Consider the following 19,000-nt stretch of genomic DNA (forward strand, 5'->3'; position numbering starts at 1 on the left):
ACCATTAAGGATTTGTGTTATCCAGTTGGCTCCATCCAACCATCTTGTATCAGGTTGCCACAACCCACAGCTAACAATTTTGAAATCAAACCTCAAATCATAAATATGCTTCCAAAATTCACAGGATTAGAGGATGCTTATATATTTATTAGAGAATTTGAGGAGGTATGTGCAACCATGAAACTGTAATTAACAGAGGATGAGGTCAAACTTAGATTAATCAACTTTGCCCTTAAGGATAATGCTAAGAAGTGGCTTTATAGTCTGCCAAACCATTCTGTCACTACCTGGGAGGGCTTTGTGAGAATATTTTTGAAAAAGTATTTTTCCTATTATAAAACAACTAGGATTAGGAATGAAATAAATCAATTTTACCAACTAGCTGGTGAATCATTTTGGAAGTACTTTGATCGTTTCAAGAATCTTTTGACCCAATGCCCACACCATGGAATAGAAACTTGGAGACTATGCCAGATCATCTATGAGGGGTTAGATTCAAACTCAAGAACCGTGCTAGAGTCCATGTGCCAAGGCCAATTTATGGACAAAGAAACTACTGAAGCTTGGCAATTCTTAGAAGACCTAGCCGAGAAAAATTTACAGTGGAAAACAACTAGGGAACCTGATAAAGCTACACCTTCAAGAGGAGGAATGCATCAAATTCAACCAACCCTAGCATCAGAGGCCAAGATTGCAACCTTAACACGTAGATTGGAAGCCTTAGAATTACAGAGACCAGCCAATGTAAATCAAATATCTGCATCCATGTGTAAAGGGTGCAATGCACCAGACCATGTCTTAGAAGAATGTTCCTACTCGAATGAGTGTGCACAGGTGAATGCCACCTATCAAGGACCATTGAACAATCCTTATGCACCCACATATAACCCAGATTGGAGGAATCACCCGAATTTCTCATGGTCTCAGAATCCTAATGTAGGCAATCCAAATTTCAATCAGCAAAATCTAAGGTCCAACCCAGTGATGAACAACCCGCCAGGCTTCCATGATAATGACAAGAAAATTATCTCTTTAGAGAAAAGCCTAGAAGCCATGATGAAGACACATACCAGCTTTATGCAAACCACGGGTCAATTCATAAATAATAACACCCAAGCTATAGTCCGTCTGGAAATGCAAGTAAGTCAGCTGGCTTCGACCATTAGTGAACGAGAACATGGTAGGTTACCTAGCCAACCTGAGCCAAATCCTAGGAACCAAAATGGTCCACGACCCCAACAAGGAAACCAAGTTAATGGTGTAAATGCCATTCATACCTTAAGATCAGGAAAACAAATAGACAATAAGGTAGTTGCACTTGATGATATAGAGGACTTATCTGCCGAGTCACCTTCTAAAACTACTACCTTTCAACCTCAAGCATCAGAAATTGAAAATTTACTTAGTCCAGTACTTAAAAGTCCTAGAGCTCCTTTTCCAAACAGACTGAAATCCAATAAATCTGAACATTTAGACAAAATTTTAGAGGTATTTAAACAAGTCCAAGTTAATATTCCTCTTTTAGATATAATTCATCAAGTTCCAACTTATGTCAAATTTTTAAAAGATCTTTGCATTAGGAAAAGGACCACTAATGTACGAAAGAAAATATTTTTGGCTGCAAGTGTCAGTTCATACCTATCTAGCCATGTGCCAATTAAATATAAGGACCCTGGAGCTCCAACAATTTCTTGTGTTATTGGAGAAACCAATATAAAAAAGGCCTTGCTAGATGTAGGAGCTAGTGTGAATATCCTTCCATATTCGGTGTATGAGCAACTAGGATTAGAAAAACTTCAACCTACTGGGATCACATTACAGTTAGCCGATAGATCTCTCAGGATCCCTAAGGGAATGGTCGAGGATGTTCTGATAAAGGTTGAAAATTTTATTTTTTCTGTAGATTTTATTATTTTAGAGATTGAGCCAGTTGCGAATCCTAAAAGACATATACCTGTCATTTTAGGAAGACCATTCTTAGCTACGGCCAATGCTGAAATCAATTGTCGAAATGGTCTAATGAAGTTATCCTTTGGGAATATGACCATTGAGCTTAATGTTTTTAACTTAGAACAGGAATCCTCTTCTCATGCTGATGTCAATGTAGTCCAAGATGGTATTTATGAATCCATTGACATTAGTGATGATGAAGTCGACCTAGAGTCTAACCCCTGGTTAATCCATGAGTCTGAAGATGTCAATGAAATACTTAAAGAAAATCAGATTAATCAGGAATCGACACTTCCTACTGAACCAATTATTGAGATGGTGAAATCATCACCTAAACCATCGATAGAGGAAGCACCCATTTTAGAACTGAAACCCCTCCCAGAACATCTCAAGTATGCATATCTAGGACCCAAAGAAACTTTGCCTGTAATTATTGCATCAGACCTAGATCCCAAGCAAGAGGAGGAGTTAGTGTCAGTTCTAAAAGCAAATCAAGAAGCAATAGGTTGGACCATAGCAGATATCAAAGGAATAAGCCCTTCTATAGTTCAACATAGAATATACTTAGAGGAAGAGGCTAAACCAACAAGAGAAGCCCAAAGAAGGCTTAATCCAGCTATGAAGGATGTAGTTAAAAAAGAGATTCTGAAACTCCTAGATAGTGAAATAATTTATCCTATTTCTGATAGCTCTTGGGTAAGCCCAGTTCAAGTAGTACCCAAGAAATCTGGGGTAAGAGTGGTCCAAAATGATGCAAACGAACTTATCCCAACTAGGACCCAAACGGGATGGAGGGTCTGTATAGACTATAGAAAGTTGAATGCTGCGACAAGGAAAGATCACTTTCCTTTGCCATTTATTGATCAAATGTTGGAAAGACTAGCCGGACAAGAGTTTTACTGTTATCTTGATGGATACTCCGGTTACAACCAGATCTCCATAGCCGCTGAAGATCAAGAAAAGACTACATTCACCTGTCCATTTGGTACTTTTGCCTATAGACGAATGCCCTTTGGACTATGTAATGCACCGGCAACCTTTCAGAGATACATGATCAGCATGTTTTCAGATATGATAGAACGATTTCTAAAAATTTTTATGGATGACTTTTCTGTTTTTGGTCTAACCTTCTCCGAGTGTCTGAATCACCTGCAATTAGTTCTAGAACGATGTAAGGAGAAGCACTTAGTTCTCAACTAGGAAAAATGTCAGTTTATGGTCAAACAGGGAATAGTTCTTGGCCATGTCATTTCTAAAAAGGAGATTGAAGTAGACAAGGCCAAAATAGTTCTAATTGCAAGTCTTCCACCACCTAAATCTGTGAAAGAAATACGTTCATTTTTAGGTCATGCTGGATTCTATAGAAGGTTTATTGTCAACTTTAGCAAAGTAGCACATCCACTGACTAATCTTTTGGCAAAGAATACCAAATTTGAATTTACTCATGAGTGCTTGAAATCGTTTGAATTTCTAAAAAAAGCACTTGTATCAGCTCCAATCATTCATCCTCCTGTCTGGTCTGAACCATTTGAATTAATGTGTGATGCGTCCGATCATGTTGTGGGTGCAATCTTAGGTCAACGGATAAATAAGCTGTCTAGAGTGATATATTATGCAAGTAAAATCTTAAATGATGCGCAGCTTAGCTACACCACAACTGAGAAGGAGTTCCTTGCCGTTGTCTTTGCTTTAGAGAAATTTAGATCTTATTTGGTTGGGACCCACACCATTGTTTACACCGATCACTCAGCCATTAGACATCTCCTAGCAAAGAACGATGCCAAGGCACGTTTAATCAGATGGATTTTGCTCCTTCAAGAATTTGACCTAGAAATTAGGGACAAGAAAGGCACTGAGAACGTTGTAGCAGATCATTTATCCCGAATTCCAGTCGCACCATCTAGTGAACCACCCATCAATGAATCTTTCCCAGATGAGCAACTCATGTCTGTGTCTACTGAACCTTGATTTGCTGATATTGTAAATTATTTAGCCATAGGTAAGATACCTTCTCATTGGACTAAGCAGGATAAATATAAATTCTTTGCCCAAGTGAAGTATTTCATTTGGGATGATCCTTATCTTTTTAAACAATATCCTAATCAAATTATTAGAAGGTGTATCCCAGATAACGAAGTCATGAATATTTTATCTTTTTGTCATGATCAAGCATGTGGGGGTCACTTCACGTTTAAGAAAACTGCTGCTAAGGTTCTCCAATGTGATTTTTATTGGCCCAATTTGTTTAAGGATGCTCATGAATATTGTAAAAGTTGTGCTCAATGTCAGAAAATGGGTCGAATCACCAAGCGACACATGATGCCACTCAACCCAATCTTGGTAGTTGAAGTTTTTGATGTTTGGGGGATCGATTTCATGAGATCATTTTCAAATTCCTTTGGAAATGAATATATTCTAGTAGCTGTTGATTATGTTTCAAAATGGGTAGAAACAATTGTATGTAGAACACCCGATAGCAAAATGGTCATTAAGTTTCTTAAAGAAAATATTCTCTCCCATTTCGGTATTCCTAGGGCAATCATTAGTGATCGGGGAATCCATTTTTGTAACCGACCTTTTGCAATATTGATGAAAAAGTATAATATCACCCACAAATTGGCCACACCATATCATCCTCAAACTAGTGGGCAAGTTGAAGTGTCAAACTGACAAATCAAACAGATCCTGAAAAAAACTGTTAGTGCCAATAGAAAGGATTGGTCTTTGAAATTAATTGATGCACTTTGGGCATACCGAACCGCTTTCAAGACCAATCTAGGAATGTCTCCTTATAGGATTGTGTTTGGTAAACCATGTCACTTGCCTATTGAGATAGAACACAAAGCCATGTGGGCCATCAAACAACTAAATACAAATTCGAACGACGCTGGAAACCATAGGAAGCTTCAGTTGAATGAATTAGAAGAATTTAGAAATGAAGCCTATGAAAATGCAAGGATATACAAGGAATGAACCAAAGCATTTCATGATCAATCAATTATGAAAAAAAATTTTAATATCGGACAAAAGGTGCTCTTATATAACTCTAGATTACATCTGTTTCCAGGAAAGCTTAGGTCTAGATGGATAGGACCATTTTTAGTAAAGGAAGTCTTTTCACATGGAGCTGTTGAGATAGAAAACCCAAGTAATGGTGTTATCTTTAAAGTTAATGGTCAACGATTAAAACTATTCTTGGAATTACCTGTCGAGACTGTTGAAGATGCCATGGTTCTTTATGAACCAACTTATTCTGATTAAATTGCTTCGAGGTTTGGTCTGGCTGAAGACATAAAACTTAGTGCTTCTGGGAGGCAACCCAGCTTATTTAATTTCTAATATTTTTTTTGTTTTCAGTTTGCTTAGGACAAATAAATTAGATAAACTCCATTGGGGACAATGTCGGTCAAGTTGGGGGGAGAGCTTGAACAAAATCAGGTGTTATCATTTCCTTTTCCTTCCACTATGAGTTATTTCTTGCATTTAATATATTAAAAAAAAAATTTAAAATAAATTAATCTAGAAAAGAAATAAGAGTAAGTTAGAAAGTATTTGCTAATAAATGTAGTGAGTCACGGAGAAGATTAGCTGGTTAGACTCTTGGTGGCCTAGGTCATTTAAAGACTATTAGCACTTCCAATTGCACATGCACACTAACAAGATAAAGTAGGTATTAATTGTAAGGCCAATTAAGGATTTGAGTATTATTTAAATTAGATAATTTTCTCTACACCCCAATTGAAGAAATTTGAATTTAAGGAAAGAGCTACCTGCCTGAAATAAAATGCAAAACACAGAGTAAATGTGGATTGCCTTAAGCCTAGTAATCGGATCTCTTCACCTAAGTCAAGTGTTGAGATTCGCGTCAAACGGTGGTGGGAAGGCTAGGATGCTCAGTAAAAAAAAAAAGTGCGAAAGCTACCTTAGTTCTTTGTTTAATCTGGGGTGTATAGAAAATTAATCGAACTAAGTTATGAAAAATGATACAATTGGCCTGTACAAGTTAATACTGAAATACTAAGTTAGTTATCACTCACATAAGTGCTATAAAACTTTAAGTGTACTCTAAGAAAGCTCCTAAGTAGACTGACTACCGATTCTAATTCGAAGCTCATTACTTAGTAATACTAGAAAACTTCTTGAATTTCGATCTTAAATTAATTTGCAAAGGAAGGATCTTTTTGGAATATGATCTTATTTTGGTATATTGCTAAGGGACTAGCAATGATTAAGTTGGAGGGTGTGATTTATGTCACAAATTGACATAAAAAGTATCAATTAATATCTAAATTATCTAACTTTATTAGAAAATTGATACTTGTTATTATATTTTACAGAAGAAGAGGTCATCAATAGAAAGAACAAGGAAAGAGGATTCCAACGGTGTAAATTTTATGCAAAACGGAGTTAAATTGACCCAGGAATTGAAGAATGAAGAAAGAAGACTCAATTGGGTCAAACCCGAGTCAAATCAGGTCAAAATTGATCAAAAATCAACTGATTTGGTGATCTGGTTAGCCGCCTGGCCCATAGCAACAGGCGTCTGGACCATGGATCCATCGGCGCACCATAAACTAGCCAATCAGCGAGTCTCGACTCACCGCAACGCATCGCGAGCCCGATCCACGCGCGCGGTCCAGGGCTCATGAGGAGAGAGAAGAAGGTCCGAAGGGCAACCTGGTAACCTCACATCACTCGATGGTCCGATCTTCTCTGATCAAGATCCAACGCTTCACATTTTTGCGCCATCGGACGGCCACCATCGCAGCCGGTCAAGATCCAACCGTAATAAAGGCAATTGCAAGAATCAATAAATACTAGGATAATACGGGATCCTTCTGCAGCACGATCCAATGGATGAAATCTTCCAGCGCCTTGATCAGACGGTCCGTGATGCATCCGACCTGATCCCATCTCTGCAGCGCGATCCAACGGCAGTGCTTCACCCAGATCATGATCCGACGGCCCAGAATCGCTTCCGGCTTGATTTATTAGATGAATTAGGTCTTTTAGATGAAGATCGGACGATTGAAATAATTTTTAGAGTTTCTTGATGGATTTAAGTACTTTTTGAGCGAAATTTGAGCCCCTAAACCCCCCTAACAGCCCTCTAAAACTTTTTAGTCCCACATCTAAAGTTTTGAAAACCTTATAACCCCCAAATGCCTATAAAAAGCCCCCAAAAGCCCTTGTTTTAATGATTCTGGCCTTCCGATCAAGCTTGTAACCCTAGATAGTGGGGTTTTTAGCTTTCTTCTCAAGCCTCGAGCTTTGAAGTTTTTGTAATAAATTTTTTTTATATAAAATCTTATTTTTATGCAATTTTATCTCTTTACATTATGCAATTTATTTTTCTTGCAATTAGGATAGTTTAATTTATGCAATTTAATTTTATGCAATTAGGTTAGTTTAAATTATGCAGTTTAAATTTATGCAATTAGGATAGTTTAATTTATGAAATTAGGGTAGTTTATTTTTCTGCATTTAAATTTTGCAAGTAGATTTAGATTATGTCTAGCTAAGCATCCCTTCTAGGGTTTGCGATGAAGCTAGATCATGAGTAGAGATTTTACATAGGGTTCTTTCTTTTTCTTAGGGTTTCTTTTTCTTCCTCTTTTGCCAAAAATTTTTGATGAACTACAGTTGGGTCAGAGTCCCTTCATAGTTCATGCTTGATTCAGTGCATAGGAGGAGAAAACCCTAAGGGATCCTAGTTACTACTCCCCTGTAAAGAATCTTGATGGGTTATCGTTGGACCTTAGTCCCTTCATAATCTATGCTTGGGAAAGATAAGAGGAGTAGTCGTTAGGATTAATAAGAAAAATTCTGGTAGAATTTCCTAATCTAGATCTAGTGGATTCAAAAAACCCTAGATCCTTAGTCTTATTGTCTTTAGCAAACAACTTTCGATTTTCGATTTTCGTTAAAGCTCGCTTGAGCATAGATTTGAAAATCATTTTTAAACCAAGTCTCTGTGGGATCGACCCGTACTCGCTGGTCGTGCTACTCTGCACACTGTGCGCTTGCGATTTTATTTAGAAATTTTAAGATTTGCACATCAATAACCTATGCATCTGATGTTGGAAGCCTATGCGCATGTTTATATGGGTCCAATTTTGGTTATGTTGCATCAATGTTTAGACATTATTAACATGATCCAGGAGTAGAGCATAGGAAAGCCGTAAAGAAAGTCATATGTTACCTATAGGATATAAAAGTTTACATGCTCACATACAGTCGATTTAATCATCATAAAGTAACAGGCTATTAGGATTTGCATTTTGTTGGATACATGAATAGTAGAACATCTACTGCTGGTATATTTTTCTACTTAAAGGAGGTATTATATCAGGAATGTATGTAAATAAGGTTTTGTTTGCTACATCTATTATGAAAGTAAAGTACGTGCCTATATGAGACTCCTCACAAGCTATAAGGTTGCAGAATTTTATCACAGGAGTTAGAGTTATAACTCTACCAGCAAACCAATAAAGATATACTGTGATAATTTTGTAATAACATTCTCCTATAGTACGAAGAATACATATGCTTGCAAGCATACAGATATCAAATATTTTGCTCTTCGTAAAAAAATAAAAGAGAACATAGTGTCTACAAAATATATTAAAGAAAAGTTGATAAATGTGGATGCACTGACTCAAGGATTCATTTTCAAAATTTTGAGAATCAGTTGGATACTATAGGATATAGCTTATTTTTATAATATTTATTGGACACTATGTATAAAGCCATCACATTGAATTTTATGATAAAGTTTAGTTTATTTTATGCTGATCAGCTATTTACTGTGTGAGATAAAGATGACCAAGGAATAGGCATAAGGTTTCTTCTATTCATAAAGTAAAGTTCCACGTAAAAAATTTGGTTATGAGATGTCATTAGTATTGTGATACATGAAAGGTCATGTGTTGATTGATAATACATTTGCCGCCACTACAATAAAATAGATTATTAACGACGAAAATTTTTTATCGCTAATAACCTATTTTCGTCACTAATATTTCATCATCAATAATCGCGTTGTTGATAATATTTTATGATGAAAATTTTTTTTTATCATAAATAATCATTATTTACGAAGAAAAATTTTCATCGTTAAAAAATTTATTTTCTCGAAAACTATTTATGATGAATAATTTTAGTTGTAAAAAAATATTTATAATAAAATTTAACATCAGTAATAAATAATTGATTAATAGCGATAAAAATATTTTCATTGCTATTAATTTAATTAAATATTTTTTTAAAAAATCAAATTTTTAAAAATTTTTAGCAACCAAAATATTTTTGTTGCTAATAAGGGCATTTGCGACAAAATTTTTTGTCACTATTAATTTAATAAAAAATATTTATAAAAATCAAATTAAAAATATTAGTGATGAAAATTTTTCATCACAAATATCTTTATTAGCGATGAAAATATTTTCATCACTATTAATTTAATATAAAATTTTAATATTTTTAAATTTATTAAAAATTTTATTTATGATTAATTTTTTATCGTAGTAAAATATTTTTGGCGATCAATATTTCATCAAAAATAATTTCATCACTAATAGTTTATAAATATTTTTTTTAAAAAATAATTTATGAATATATATTTTTAATTTATATTTATAATATTTTTATAAATTAAAAATAAAAAATAAAAATAAAAAATTTATATAATAAACTTATAAATAAATTTTATTATTTTATTATATTAAATTAAAATTATAAGATATTTGAAATAAAAATAAAAAATAACATAAAGAGACCGTCAAGTGTGGCCATCAAGTGTCGGCATCTGCAGAAGGAGAACAAGTTGGGGAAGAAAAGTGCTCGAAAGAGCTCGGACCGGTCTGCTACTACCTCATCAACTATATCATTCACTTCATCTGTGCCATCCGCTCCATTATCTGGATTTGAAGCCGCTGATGCTCGTCGATGCGTGCAGCCAACTCATGAGCTCGCTGTCGATCCTTAGTAGCCTGTCTCTGCACCTCCGTTAGAGCATGCAATAAATAATAACGAAAACTATAAGTAGTTGAGTATACAATAAATATAAAATAAATTTATGTAACAAATATAAAATAAACTATAAGCAGTTGAGCATGCAAAATAATATTAACGCAAAATAATAACATGAAACCTAATCCCAAGGACTCGATGATTTTTTATTTTTCTAAAATATTTCTTACTTAAATTTTATTTTATAATTTTTTATTTTTTTAAAAATATTTTTTACCTAAAAATATTTTTTTTCCAAATATCTTTTTTTCTGAACGAGTTTCGAACTCGACCTCCCATGTCCCTTACTCCCATGATGCCGGCGCTGTCGCACACCTCGTATCGCTCGGACTCGGCCCCTGCGAACCCTGTTCCCATGATGCCGACGTCGGTGCCGTCACACACCTCGCACCGTCCGGACTTGGCCTCCCACGACCCCCACTCCAATGGTGCTAGCACTGTCACAGACCTTGCACCGCCCGGATCAGATCTCGTTTTGGATCTCAATTCGAATCGAGGTCTTGACCCAGATCCCGATCTCGATTTAATTTGGATCATGATTCAGATTTTATTTTCATTAATCAAATAATAAAATATTTGATAAATATTTTATTTTTTTACTTTTTTTAATTTTTCTTTTCTTTTTTCCCCTCCTGTCCCTCTTCTCTTCCTCCCTCCCCACTGTGCAAACCCCTCCCCGCTGCCGCCCCCTCCCCGGCCCCATCGCCCCCGGCCGCCGGCCGCCCCCTCCCCGACCCCATCTCCGTCATCACCGGCCGCCCCCTCCCCGGCCCCATCCCGCGTGCCTATGCCCTAGACCCCCTCCCCGCCGGCCGACCCCCTCCCCGGCCCCATCTCCGTCGTGACCGGCCGCCCCCTTTCTGGCCCCATCCCCTCCTCCGGCCCCATTCCGCCTCGCCCCCATTTGGATCCTACCCCCTGCCCACCGACCGTCCCACCCCCTCCCCGCCGGCCGTCCCACCCCCTCCCCGATCCCATGGCGCCACCGGCGGCCTACGGCACCGCCCCCTCGTGGATGGCTCCACCCTCTAGTGGCCCGATCAACAAAAAAAAAGGTTGAAAATCTTACCTTCGACGGACAGCGAACAGCGGGCATCGTGGTCAGACGGTAGACAACGGCGGTGGGGAGGGGCTTGCTAGTGGGAAGAAACAGAGGGGAGAGCACGGAGAGAGGAGAGCTCAGGGAAAGGGAGAGAGATCAGGGAAAGAAGAGGGGAGAAATAAGGGTTTCATGCGGTTTCATGCGAAGAGACATCGATTTGACGTTGATTGAAAGCAGGAGTATTAGCAATATAATTTTTCATTGTTAATAACTTTATTAGCGACGGAAGCTAATTTTTATCACTAATAATTCAAAAAAAAAATTGATAAAAAAATTTTGCCACAAAAAAAATTTATTTGCGATGAAAAAAAATTTCGTCACTAATAACAATATTAACGATGAAAAAATAATTTTTGTCACTAATAATTTCTATCAAAAAAATTTCTCCCATTTTTTCGTTAAAAAAATTCTCTTCCCACCAAAAAAATTTCTCTGATAAAAAAATTTTGTCATAAAAAATAATTATTCTTAATGAAAAAATATTTTTATCACCAATAACATTATTAGCGATGGAAAATAATTTTTGTTGCTAATAATTACCACCAAAAAAAAATTTCTTTCATTTTTTTGCTAAAAAATTCCCTTTTCACCAAAAAAAATTCTCTGATAAAAAAATTTTGCCATAAAAAAAATTTATTTATGATAAAAAATTTTTTTGTCACTAATAACATTATTAGCGATGGAAACATAATTTTTATTGCTAATAATTCTCACCAAAAAAAAAATTTCTCCCATTTTTCTACTAAAAAATTTTTTTCCCACCAAAAAAATTTCTTCGATAAAAAAATTATACCACAAAAATAATTTATTTATGATGAAAATTTTTTTTATCGCTAATAACATTATTAACGATGGAAAAATAATTTTTGTCACTAATAATTTTTGCCACAAAAAATTACTCCTATTTTTCAAAAAATTATTTACAACAAAAATAAAATATTTCAGTATTGATTATCTTATTAGAAATATAGAATAATTTTCATCGCTAATAACTTCTATCAAAAAATAAAAAAATTATTTACGATAAAAATATTCCTCATCAATAATGTTATTAGTAATGAAAACTAAAATTTTGGCTTCAATAATTCTATCAAAAAAATAAAAAATTCTTCATTAAATTTTTTTTTTCTTTGAGAAAATTTCATAAAAAAAATTATTTACGATGAAAACTAAATTTTAGTCATTAATAATCTTATTAGCAACGTAAATATAGTTTTCATCAAAAATAATTTTTGTAAAAAAATTCTTCAATAATAATTTCATAAAAAAATAATTTTAGATTTTTTTTATTAAGAAAATTTTTTATCCAAAAAATTTAACAACAAAAAATGATATTAAAAATATTCATATTGAAAAATAAAATATTAATAAAAAAATTTATATAAATAGTTAATTTATGATTTTTTCTTCAAAAAATATTACGTACATAAAAAAATTACGTACGTAAAAAAAATTATGTTATCATGTACCATCGGATGAGAATCATTTTTCTGTTGATACATTATAGATGTTAACTAATAATCAAATAATCATCGCAGACCAATTATGACCATGAATGCACTCTTGAAAAATAATACTGATAGATCCAGTAAAAGCCTTCTGCATATAGTTTAGAAGTATGTGACACAATTTAGTCTATCGAACAGTTAATAAAGTTTTATTTTTTTATGCAGTCGGAAGTTGATATTTTTTCTAAATCAAATTTCTTGCATTTAATTTTCTGAGATGGTTTGCTCTTGGATCTTATAGACGGTTGATTCGATTGTGGGTAAAAAATTTTGTTGCATTATCCAACAAAGTCTAGATACTGAGAGAATGATTCATTTTCAGTATCGGAAGTCATTTTTTTAAATTTATAATTTTTTAATTATTAGCGATGAAATTGTTTCATCGTAAATAATGAACTATTTACGATGTTTTCTAGCATTTCATCGTAAAAAATCTATAATTTTTATTTTTTAAATTTTTATTTTTTTAAAAATATTAATGATGAAAATTTAATTTTCATCATAAATAATCAGTAATTTTTAATTTTTTTTATTTTTTTAAAATATTAACGATAAAAATTTATCGTAAATAATTGAGATCCAGTATCATGTTTTAACGTATAAAGATCAAGTACCATATGAATAACCTTTTTGTAGATCATATTTTAATATATAAAAATTCAGTATCATCTCCTTTCTATGTTCTTGGACAGATACAAGGTCTTTATACTTGATGACCTTTAGTCAGTCCATAGAACCAACAACCTATGCAAAATTGAGCAATGAGACAGATTCTGAGAAACTTAGAGACGAAAAATATTATCGCAAATAATGATCAATTTTTGATTTTTTTTCATCATAAATAATAGGTTATTTACGATAGAAAATATATTTTCATCACAAACATAAAGTTATTTATGACACAATATTTTCTTCATAAATAATCTATAATTTTTATATTTTTTAAATTTTTTTATTTTTTTTAAATATTAGCGATGAAAATTTTTCATCGTAAATAATAGAGTATTGATGACGGAAACTAGCTTTTCGTCGCCAATACTCAAGTATTTACGACGTAATATTTTCGTCGCTAATAATATGTGATTTTTAAAATTTTTTATTTTTTTCATGTATTAGCGATGAAAAATTTTTATCGTAAATAATAGGTATTTACGATGAAAATTTAGTTTTCATCGTCAATACTCCATTATTTATGACATAATATTTTCATCGTAAATAATCTATAATTTTTAAATTTTTAAATTTTTTTATTTTCTTTCAAATATTAGTGATGATAAATTTTTATCATAAATAATTGATATTTATGATGAAACTTTAGTTTTCATCGTCGATGCTCTATTATTTACAACGTAATATTTTCATCGTAAATAATTTATAATTTTTAAATTTTTTAAATTTTTTATTTTCTTTCAAATATTAGCGATAAAAATTTTTCATCATAAATAATGAAGTATTGGAAACAGAAAATCACTTTCCATCGTTAATACTCTAGTATTTGCGACATAATATTTTCATCATAAATAATATATAATTTTTAAATTTTTAAAATTTTTTATATATTAGCGACGATAAACTTTCGTCGTAAATAATGAGGTATTTGCGATGAAAATTTAATTTTCATCATCAATACTCCATTATTTACGACATAATATTTTTATCACAAATAATCTTTAATTTTTAATTTTTTAATTTTTTTCAAATATTAGTGACAAAAATTTTTCATCATAAGTAACTATATTTACAATGAAAAATAAATTTTTATCGTAAATACTTATATTATTTACGATGAAATTATTTTCATCATGAATATTTAAAAATTTAAAATTAAAATAAATATTTTATTATTTATGATGATTAATTTCATCATAAATAATAGATATTTATGATGAAAATTTTTTTTCGTCGCAAATATGAAGCTATTTACGATGAAAACTAATTTTCATCGTAAATATTTAATTATTAGCGATGAATTTAATTTTTTATCGTAAATAGTCTTATTGGTGACGAAAATATTTCCGTCGCCAATAAATTTTTTGGAAAAAATCTCTTTTCTTGTAGTACACCATGATTCGCATTGGTGATTATTTTATAATCAAGTATGTAGTATATATCCTACGGAGGAATTAAGCTTTTTAAATATGGTCACATCAATTTTTTAAATTATTAGATCCCGATAAAGTTTTATTAAAAAATTTTTGAAAAGCTTTAAATAATTACAACGGAGATGCTTTGTTAGGTTGGGCTAAGCGAGAGAATATTGTGATTTTTTTGATTAAACCCATCTAGATGTGGCACATACTAATATACGTCGAGATTTATTTTATATATTTTAATTAATCTGGACTCTGATTAAAGATAAAGTTGAGCTCAATAACCATTGTGGATAAAGCCCATCTTTCAGTCTTTATGACTGATTTATGTACTGCCTCTCATGGGCGAGGCACATTGTAAAAGAGCTTCTACGAACTTGATCCGCTATCCATCCGAGAGCTTGTGAGATTCTTCTCATCGAGAATACTCAGATTAGGGTCAGAGAAATCAAGACGCTGCTTGTTGACAACGAGGAGCATTTAGGATTAGTTTTCTTGTCATTGCACATTGCAGATCGTTGTAGGCATTGATTTATCTGGGACTTGAACAATAATAGTTAAAGGTATGATTATTTTTATATTAAAGATTAAAAATTTTTGTATGCAATTGAAGTGGGTGCAGTACCATCATCTGAGCGTTCCTTGGATCTTGTTACTTGTTAGTGCAAAAATTTGAGTTATAGCCCGAGAATGAAAAGCTTCCACTTTTTGTGAATGGAACCTGGTAGCACGAGTTGAGGGGAGTGGACGGGTGGGTTGCACAGACGTAGAGCTCTTTGAGCCCAGGCCAGAAATTTCAAAGGTTAAACAAGATCGGTGGGCCCAAGTTTTCCTTGCCTGGAGATTGTGTGGAATCTGGGTTCCTACGATTGGATATAGACGGCCCATGAAACGGCCCACATGTTTTTAGCCTAACTAACCGCATGATCTATTAATTCTCGGTATCCAACACATAAACTCGTGGTGCTTGAACGACATATATGTCATATATCCGAATCGAATTATGCTGGGTAAGGTTAGAAAATTGAACTGCCCACGAGTTGATAGGTAACTTGCAGCCATGGTGATCCCCAGCTCAGAATTTTGCATAAGCTTAACCAAACCCAATCTTTTCCTCACCTAGTTCACTTAGGGCTTATTTCGATGATTGGACTAAAATATTTTATTGAATTTATGGATCGGCCAGTACAACCACTACATAATGGGAATATAGGCTGAACTATTTACCTATTTATAAGTATCCAGAAGTGGTTTGAGAGTGGACGGCTCGAATCCTGTAGGAAGGAGAAAAAGATCTCAATCCTAGAAGTGGTTGAGTGGACTAGCTCGAATTTCATAGGAAGAAGAAAAAGACTTGTTGGGAAATGGACCGGCTCAAATTTCATAAAAAGAAGAAAAAGATCTCAAAAGAGATTCTATGCACCGCATTCAGTGCAAAAAATCGTGCACCGCGTGCAGTGATTGGATCACATATGGAGCCGAAGAGCGATGCAAAATTTTTTTTTTCTCCAATCCTGCGTATGATCCAATTATCGCATGCAGTGCGCAGTTCTACACGACACGCGGTGCACAAAAAATTTTGGAAGACTTCAATCTCAGAAGAAATTTAGGAGTGGGCCAGCTTGAATCCACATAGGAAGAAAAAATAAATCTCAACAAGCTTTTTTCTTCTTCCTATAGCATTCAAGCCGGCTCACTCCCAAACTACTCTTGGGTACCCATCTATATTCTTACCATGTAGCTGGTATTATAGATTCAATCCATAAATTCAATAGGATTTTTAGTCCAATCATCCCAGCAGATGCTTAAAGGGGAAGGTGGGGTAAAACTAGTGTTTGTACTTGCCCAACATGCACCATAACTACAAAGTGCGCGGATTATTAGCACCCAAGAGTGGATCTACAAAAAGATGGAATTGATTACCTTCTTTAAAAATAAAGAAAGATGCATGTCGGCAAGATAAATTGCATGACAAGCTTGAGGTTTGCTGTAAGCATCATCCTTCAAAACCATTCAGGAAAACAGGCACAGTACATGAGACTATGGGATGACAAGGCTCATTTTTTATGCATGAATGAGTTATATGTGCAGGAAAAATTCTTTACGTACCATAGGCGGCATGCATCAGCCATGATGATTGACTTACATACGGAATCGAAAAAAAAAATTTATTTTCATATATCGTATCTCAATTCCATATATAAATCAATCACTGTAAGCGATGCACGCGTTTTGCACCGCGTGCAGTGCATAAAGAATTTTTCATACGTACAGAGGTTACCCATGGGCCAGGGAGTTGGCTGGTGTAATAACGAGAGAAATGGATAGACGGGGACAAGCAACCTTTGGCGTTTTCAACATTGAAAGGAAATTGCCAAGTTCATTGTCCCTAAATTTTAAGGGTAAATCAAATCACCTATTAAATCTGATTAATTATTCAAGATTTAGAGATAGAGAGTGTGCGACATGCAGCGTGGTGGTTGTGCACGGACAATCTATTCATTCATCCAAACAAGGCCAAAGAACAATGTTGCTGTAATCCAATAAGTACTCAGGGATTTCTACATCAGCATTAACAAGATAACATTGCTCGGCCAGCAATACGGTGTCCGGTCCCAGTAGCCTTCACAAACGAGAAAAAGGTAACAGGACAATTAAGATCTGGAGAGCCTGGCCTGTGAGCTTGTCATACGGGAGAGATGATACAACCACACGGCACTCAACCCTATGACGAGAGATTTCATTAGTTGGGAACAATATTTAAATTTTTTGTAAGATTATTCTTTTTTTTTTTCCTGAAATTGGAAAAAAGTCTCTACCTTTTAGTTTATTACGACATAATTTTTGTATTTCTTAAGAAGTATCCTAATAAATTTGTGTGTGTTGTACAAATCTTATATATAATAATACCAGATCCATATGCACCATTTATTGCACTAACTGTCAAATATAAATATGCATCTGTTTGGGCTTTATGAATTAACTCAAGTATTGTATAACATGCTAAATAAATTGAATATATTAAGAAAAGCTAGAGTTATAGATAAGTTGAGCAAAGCTAAATTATAAACTACTAGAAACTACGATTTGCTTCGATACTAAGATCCTTTCATTTAGGAACTAGAGATTTTATGTTTAATTTTGGATATGAAACATTATATTGTAGATTGGTCTCTCTTCATTTCTCACCAAAAAAAAAAAAAAAAAGCTAGTAAGAAAAGAACAAATTAAAAAAAATATTATGACACTAGAGTAAGCTATTCATAAGCTAGCTAAACTTGGCTTGAATTTAGCTTGTTTAAATAGAGATGAACCATGGTAGGATTATGCTTACTTACTTTACATCAACTTGAATTAATTTGAAATATGAATATATAAACAATTTATCTATACTGCATTCATATAATTATTTATTATATATTAATATAGATTGTATAAAATAAAATATATCTTAGCTATATAATAATATATTTAAAGTTATTATTCAAATTATATGATAAAGATATAAAAATTGTTTTAGATTGTCGTAGAATCTCTTAAACATATAAGCTTAGTTCTGCTCGTGTTTCATCCACTTACGACCCTATATTACAAAGTGCTGGACTTAGTTATACAAAGTAAATGATGAGGTACATAGTGACTTGAAGGGTGGAGGAATTTACTTTAAATTCATGGATGGAGATTATGCTGCAATACCGTAAATGATATGCATATTTTTGTAATCTTAAGCAAACTATAGGAACGATAATGCAGCTATCTGTCGACATGGCACCACGTGCTTGGAAAATTATGGCACGAGTCTTGACTAAGGTTGTCAACTTGCCATCAAGATCGCCCATCGTGCTCTTTTTTCTGTGGTGGAGCTTATTTATAGATCGTGGCGTTGCTGGCCGGCCGCCACGTAACCGCCTGCGTGTGGCTGAGTGGGATCCACCTCCTTTTTATCACGCAAACGTGATTCGCGAGCGTCGGCACCGGCGCGGGTGCAGATGGGCGCGCACCTGGTCCCCCATTTTTGCCTTTTGCCGGCCATCCCCACGGGTCCAAAAGACAAACAGTCATGTAACAAACAAAAAAAAAAAAAAAAAAAAGACAAACAGTCAACTTGTCCGTGCACCGCCGCACCGTGTCTATTTCAGAGCAACAAGGATCGATACGTACCTGTGCCTCCAAACAAACAGTCATAAACAATGTTTGGATTTACGCTTCTTATGGTCATAAATTTTAAGCTTTTCTACTCAAATTGATGTAGTGGGAACAGGGGCAAAGCATGAGACCATTGAAAAATGGTTTATGCTAGTTTGATTCCAAAATCTTAC

At 34.0% G+C, this 19,000-nt stretch overlaps 1 non-coding gene across 1 annotated transcript; it reads right to left on the reverse strand.

Moving 5' to 3' along the window:
* Positions 1–345: 345 nt before the first annotated feature.
* On the reverse strand, positions 346–452 carry LOC140856766 (small nucleolar RNA R71). Its single transcript, XR_012140368.1, has one exon. It is a non-coding gene; the product is annotated as a small nucleolar RNA R71 (small nucleolar RNA).
* Between the last annotated feature and the right edge of the window lie 18,548 nt (positions 453–19,000).

This window comes from Elaeis guineensis, chromosome 3 (genome assembly GCF_000442705.2).
Source record: "Elaeis guineensis isolate ETL-2024a chromosome 3, EG11, whole genome shotgun sequence".
In the NCBI taxonomy this organism is placed as follows: Eukaryota; Viridiplantae; Streptophyta; class Magnoliopsida; order Arecales; family Arecaceae; genus Elaeis; species Elaeis guineensis.